The sequence below is a fragment of the Phalaenopsis equestris genome, unplaced genomic scaffold (assembly GCF_001263595.1).
Source record: "Phalaenopsis equestris unplaced genomic scaffold, ASM126359v1 Scaffold000050, whole genome shotgun sequence".
In the NCBI taxonomy this organism is placed as follows: Eukaryota; Viridiplantae; Streptophyta; class Magnoliopsida; order Asparagales; family Orchidaceae; genus Phalaenopsis; species Phalaenopsis equestris.
In genome coordinates, this window is record NW_018164492.1 from 112,813 (window position 1) to 120,649 (window position 7,837).

Sequence of the window (7,837 nt, forward strand, 5' to 3'; positions counted from 1 at the left end):
TTTTTATATAATAATATATTACATATATTATTTATATAATAATATATTATATATATTTATTTCTAAGTTTAAATCATAACACCTCATGTGGCAATGTGGTTAGTGTCGTCTTTTGTATATATTTAATCCAGGTTCGAATCTCACATTTTACATCTATTTTTCTTAATTTTAGTTTAACGAGTCAATTTTGAGCCGAACACGAGTACGAATATTTAAATCGAGCCGAACACGAACACACTGTTCACGAGCCGATTTCGAACACGAGCTATTTCGAACGAGCTGAACATGTTTACAGCCCTAATTGGAAAGCATATTTTATTACTTCCAAGATCATTTTAATTATTTTCTGAAGGTTTAGCTGGATTTGTGAAATTTTATGTCATGCCCATAGAATTTTTTAAGAATTGCTAATAACTTTTACAGTTGGTAGCATATTTGTGAGGGCCTTTTAAAAGTGGGTTTCACTGCCAATCTTACTTTTAATCTTAAGCATTATAATATAATGAAGTTGTGTGATTTAGCTCAAGGCAATATTGTTGAATGGTTATATGAATTTCTTTCATTGAAAATGATTAAGATGCAATGATGAAGCCATCATAGGATCCAATCTACCTAGTTACAAGTGTAACTTGTAGAGTTTCAATCCATAATCAATTTAGGCAAATATATTGTTTCCTTGATTTAATGAGTTGAAGCTCAAAACTTGCCGTCTGTAACGCCCAAATTTCAAGACAAATAAAATTCAACATATTTGAAAAGTATCTTAAATGTTGTGCACCTTAGAATTGATTCGAAATAATTTTATAAAATTATAAGCCTTGAATCAATCAATTTTATATAAAATATTGTATGTAAATTATAAACAGATTCAAAAATATAAAATTTGAAAATATTTCAGTTGTATTAACTTAATTAATCCTATATTATTCTAATTCATCCCTTAATCTCTCGTACCTGCATTGTTCCCCGCAGCCACATGACGTTTATTCCCTTTGTTTGATGGAATAGGGAGGCGAGCGTCAAAGTCCTTCCCCTCACCCCATTTTCTCCTCCCTTTCCCTTACTGTAGGATCGACAAGTGAATTCCGCGAGCCTCTGCGATTGATTATTGTAGCGCAGAGCAACTCACAATCCTTGCAAATGGCAGGGAGGCGAGCAGCCACATGGGAGCTAAAAAGCACGATATAAGATTCCAGTGCAATTTCTGTAAGCACGAATCTCTCTTTCATGTCATTTGAGACTTTTATTTTGTTCTTCACCCTTTTGTTTTGAAATTTGTCCGTTTTTCATGCTTCTCATTTTTGGAGCCGTCGGAGGCGCTGATTTTGTGCAAGAAGTGTCTTAATTGATTTTCGCGAGCTTTTAAAAATATTTTTGCAAGAAATCAGTGAGCAGAAAGATCTAAGGTGATTGGAATGAGAGAAAAGTGAAAATTTATGGTTTCAAGAAGACAAATTTATGTTGGAAAGCCTTTTGAGATATATTTTGGTAAGTAAAATATATATTTTTGGGTTAATGCATGTTATTAGCCAAATTTTATGAAATGTTATGTTTTCTACGAGCCCTAGGTTATCTATATGATGCGGCGAGCTCGAGACGAGCGTGTGGGCACTCGTCGTAGAGCTACCTCATCAAGTCAAGTGAAATAATCTTGTGTTAATTTAAGAAATTTTTTTTAATTATTATTAGATTTTTTAGTTGATACAGATACATGTAGTATTTTCTGCATATTGTAAATGTATAAATACAATTGAAAGTATGAATGCATATTTACTTTTCTCATGATACATGCAATGTTATGATCAAACAATGCTACATATGACTATGCTTGTTATATGAATTTACTGCAGAAGTTCATTTGTTATTCTTCATGTCTATGTTATATATAATGCCTTCTAAATGCTTGATACACGATTGATTATTCAAATTTCATAATAAATGTGTGGGTAGACTATTACATGGGTTCTTGCAAGTACACTATATAAGGATGTAGTATTCCTAACTCTTGATATTTGTACATGGATGAAACTCTGGGAACTATTAGGATTAGATGGTGATATAACGTTAATGAACTATGGCTATCATGGTGGTTATTAATAACTGTTATGTTGGGGGAAGCCCAATATTTATTGATAGTTTATATAGTCTTTGGGACAGGGTGACGACTCGTGATGAAATGACGAGGAAATAGTTGAGCCATATACATTAAACAAGAGACATTGCTATGAAATAGATCTATGAAATAACATTGTTATGATTACATACGATCAACAATATATGAACATGCTTTTGATTATACTTATGATTGCATGGTTACAAGCTACATGTTATATTTTTAGTCTTAATTTTTATGCTTCTTACTCTATTTTCATGTTTTCAATCATGCTAGTATGTTATTACATGTGTGTGTGTGGACATGTACAAATTTCTACAAGCATGCACATTGGTTCTTTTTCATGTATAATATCTTATGTTAGGCTTGATTGTTTCTTTGAGCTCGTTGTTGTTCATTTTTCATTGTTATCTTCTAGGTAGGGTCAACGAGCACCGAGGCAAGTAGCCATGTGTGCCTTTGTATAGCTTTTACACAATAGTTTTGGAAGCTTGTATATATATTTTGGATACATAGTTTTATTATATTGGATTTAGAAGCTCTGTATAGTTTTCATTTTTTAGATGATATAATTTTTATGCTTCCAAGTATGTATATGAATGAGTTATGTAATGCAGTGTATCACATATATTGCGACAATCAAGTTACATTAATTCATCACCCATCGGGTCTTGATTATACTAGTCTGGACGAGTGTTGGTGCGAGTTGGTATGACCAAATTACCAGCCTCTGTCACATCTCAGGAGACTCTTAAAGGGAGGCTAATTGAGGTGTGATAGAAAGTGGTATCAAAGCGTGATTATTGGATAAAGAGAATGATGGAAGCGTGTTGGATTTTGAAAAAGTAAGAATGAGATCAAATATGAATTGATTTATACAGGGTTTTAATTGATGAATTTGGGATGAGCAACCCTTATGACTTAAGGTGTCACATGTGCATAATAAAATCATTATAGGATAAATTACATGTGAATAATAAATTTTGCCAATACAAATGAACATGTCTGGAGATGAATCAGAAAGTACCGAGGGCCAATCTTATAGGCCAAGAGCTGAGCAAGAAATAAGATCTAAAAATGTTTTAGACAAAAAAAGATAATTGAAATGATAATTAGAATAAAATAAATGAAGACACTAGAGCTAATGAACTACAAGGCATCGTTCAATTGATATTACAAGTAGTTGATAAAATGACTGCTATCGAAAGATCTTCCACTAGTATAGGGTCCAGATCTAAAATTAGGGCAGAAGTGGATCGACACTTGAAGATATTTCGGTCTTTCAAGTCATATGCATTTAAAGGTGTTTGTCACCCGACAGTTGCTGTTGATTGGCTTTTGAAGATCAAAACAATTCTCATTGTTATGATTTGTCTATAAAATAGAAAAGTGGTATTAGCTACATCATGCTAAAAAGCGAAGCAGAGAGATGGTGACAGGCACAGCATAGAGAAAAATTTCAGTCAATACTTTTTTGCAGATTCATTGGAAAGAATTTGTTAAAGGTCTTCAAAGATTAGTTCATTATGCATTCTTCCAGATTAACATTGCAAAAAAAAAGTTCTTCAATCTAACTCATGGGTCCAAGGCACTTATGTAATATAGGGTAGAATTCACTTCTCTTTCTAGGATATGCACTCTACAATTCCAATAGTCAGGAGAAAAAATGTCACAGTTTTTTGCGCAATCTCAGAAATTAGTTGAGGTTGGCATTAGTGCCATTTGAAATCAGCAATTTCGAAGTGCTCATTGAAAGAGCCAGAAGAATCGAAAAGGAGCTGAACTTTTCCAGTTAGCAATAGCAACTTGAGGCAAGCAGGCAAAAAGATTTTGGCAAGAGAGAATAATTCTAAGGAAAGAAATATAAATGAGAAGCTGCCTCAACTGGAAAAGCCAATTTATGAAAAATATGAAAAAAGACACTTTGGGCAGTGCTTGATTGGCTCTGAAAAATGTTACAAATGTGAACAGTTATGGCATATTTAAATGAATTGTCCAAAGGAAAAGAAGAGAGACAATAGAACATTAACAATTCAAGGACGGTAACGACCTAGAAAATTTTTGGAAAACAATCAACCCAACATAACTCAATTTTTTTGAAAACCTTCTATGCAAATAAAAGGTGAAACTTTAAAACATAGAACAGAGCAACCAATAAAAGCCCAAGTTTTTGCAATTACCCTTAAGAAGTCAAAAAATTTGAAGAAGCGATTACAGGTATGCCTCTAATTCAAGATTAGCTTGACATTGTTCTATTCGATTAAAGTGCATCACATTTCTTTATTTCTGATGAGTTTGTTGTTAGTTTACATGTTGATATTATCCATTTACTCATGTTTTATATGTTAGTATGTCATCGGGAAGTGGTTATTATGCCAAAAGAAAATGTATAGTGCATGTTCATATTCAAGATATGAAGTTGCCAACATAGTTGATTATCATACCAATTCAAACATTCGATGGCAAATTGGGAATGAATTAGTTGGTAACTCATTTTTCTACAATTGAATGCTGGAAAAAACAAGTAAAACTCAAATTTTATGGGAGAAATCTTATTATATATTATGTGAATGAAATGCACAATCTTCCTTGATTAGTATAGTAAATATTGAAAAGTATTTGTTAAAGATGAACTGATGTTCTTAGCCAAATTAAAATGGTCAAATAAAGATGTACAAGATTTGAATAATATTTCGGTGGTTTCAAAATTTCATGAAGTATGAGGAATTATCGGGGCTACCACTAGAATGGGAAATTAAAAATCGGTATTGATATGCAACCAAGAACATTTGTAATATTCAAATCTCCATACAGGATAACTTCAAATAAATTGTAAGAATTGAAATGTCAATTATAGGAATTGATGGATAAGGGTTTTATCAGACCAAGCAATTCATCATGGAGTGATATAGTATTGCTTGATAAAAAAGATGGATTCATGCGATTATGTATTGATTACAAAGAGTTGAATAAGGTGACAATAAAAAATAAATATCCTTTGCCTAGGATTGATGAGCTCTTTGATCAATTAGAAGGGGCGACTGTATTTTTTTGAATTGATTTACGATCGGGATATTATCAAGTCAGAGTTAACAAGATGGATTAATTAAAATAATTTTTTGGACCGATTTTGGTCATTATAAATTCTTAGTTATGCCTTTCGGCTTAACCAATGCTCATAAAATTTTCATGGACCTAATGAATCAAAATTTCAAGCGGTATGTGAATTAATTTGTTATTATTTTCATTGACGATATTCTGATTTATTCAAGATTTGATGAAGATCATGCCAAACATTTAAACCTGGTTTTGGAGCTACTGAGACATAATCATTTATATGCAAAATTTTTTAAGTGTGAATTTTGGCTGCGAAGCATTACATTTTTTGGACACATTATCAACAACCAAGGAATTTCAATAGATCTTTAGAAGGTGAAGGCAATTGTAGAATGACCAACTCCAATGAATGTTACAGATGTACGCAGTTTCCTTAGTTTGACTAGATATTATAGGAGGGGTCGTAAAGGGTTTTCATATATATGTACGCTATTATCTAAGCTGATGAGAAAATTTGTTCAATTTGAGTGGATTTCATAGCATAGTATTAAAGAGTTGAAGAAATATTTTGTTACTGCACCAGTTTTAACTATTTCATTAGGCGCAGAAGGATTCCAGATTTAAGTGATGCATTACTAAGAGGCTTGGGTTGTGTTTTAATGCAGAATAAAAAGGCGATAGCTTATGAATCCAGATAATTGAAGCCACATGAAAGGAACTACCCAACGCATGTTCAGGAGTTAGTTATTGTAGAGTTTACTCTCAAGATTTGACTATATTATTTTTACAGCGTGAAATGTGAAGTTTTTATTGATTATCAAAATTTGAAATACATTTTTACACAAAAGAGCTTAAGCTAAGGAACTAGAGCTAATAAAAGAATATGATTTGGATATATAGTATTGTCCAAGTCGAACATATATTGTTGTTGATGCTCTGAGCGTAAATCTATAGGTAGAGCAAGTTGGATTATCACTCAGAAGCTAGAATTGATTAAATAAATTGATACCTTGTAGTTGGAAGTTAGAAGACTAGAAGAGAGTGGATATTTACGTAAGGTGGCAGTGCAACCAACTTTAATTAATATAATTAAAGCAGCTCAAAAAAGATAATAGTGAATATTCAAAATGTTGGGTAATGTGGAGACCCGGTCCACCAAATTTAATTAATTTCTTAATTAAGTATCCCACATACCGCTCACCTACCACACCCACCTACCGCTCACTTACCTCCCACCTACCGCTCACTTACCTCCCACCTACCGCTCACTTACCTCCCACCTACTGCTCTCATGGTTTCTATAAATAGTCTCTTTTGGTTTAAAGGAAATGCAAGCCAAGCAAGTCCAAGCCAAGTCATCTTGAGAGCTAAGAGAAGGAGAGGACGAGAAAGAGAAAGAGGAAGGGAGAGAAGAAAATAGATATTTTCTTGTAAACATCGAGACACTCGATGGTGTAATTTCTCGAAGAAATAAAATCCTCTGCAGCTCTGTGGACGTAGGCAAATTTGCCGAACCACGTAAATCGGTGTGTCGCTCTGGTGTTTTTTCTGCGTGCAATTTTTTTTCGTTCCAATTTTTCGCTTTGATGTTATCATTTTTCACAACAACTGGTATCAGAGCTTTGGTTCGAATATAAGGAAGAATGATAGGTGGAGACGAAGTGATGACATCGGCGATCGAGAAGTTCAATGACACATATTTTACTTACTGGAGAATGCAGATAGAGAACTACCTCTATGGGAAGAAACTTCATCTTCCGTTACTGGGAAAGCGACCAGAAAAGATGGACGAGGCGGGATGGAATCTGTTAGATCGATAGGTTCTTGGGGTTATACGATTAACCCTGTCGAGATCGGTTGCCCACAACATCATCAAGGAGAGGACTACTGCAGATCTCATGGCGGCTTTATCAGGTATGTATGAAAAGCCATCAACGAATAACAAGGTGCATTTGATGAAAAAGTTATTCAACTTGAAGATGGTGGAAGGTGTCTTTGTTGCTCAACACCTGAATGATTTCAACACTATCACAAATCAGTGTCGTATGTTGAAATTAATTTTGATAATGAGATATGTGCACTGAGATTGTTGGCATCATTGCCAAATAGCTGGGAAACCATGAGGATGGTATTAGTATTTCTACAGGTAAATTCAAGCTGAAATATGATGATATTCGTGATTTGATTTTGGCTGAGGAGGTGCGCAGGAAGGATTCTGGCGAGGCTTTGTGTTCAAGTTCAGTGTTGAATGTTGATTCCAGAGGGAGATCACATGACAGAAACTCAAACAGAGGAAGATCAAAATCAAAGTCTGGTCAGCAGGCAACCTGCTGGAATTGTGGCAAGGCTGGCTACATAGAAAGAAAATGCAGGAATCCTAAGAAGAAGGAGAATGATGACACTAATATTGTAACTGAAGAAATACAGGATGTACTATTTCTGGCAGTTTACAGTTATGTTGATGACTGAATACTGGATTCAGGGGCTTCCTTCCATACACCTTCCCGTCGGGAGTTAATGTGAAATTATGTTGCAGGTAACTTTGGGAAGATATATCTGGCTGATGGAAAAGCTCTGGACGTGATGGGGATGGGAGACGTTGATATTGCACTCCCTAACAAGAGAAAATGGACTTTGCAAAATGTCAGACACGTTTTTGAGTTGAAG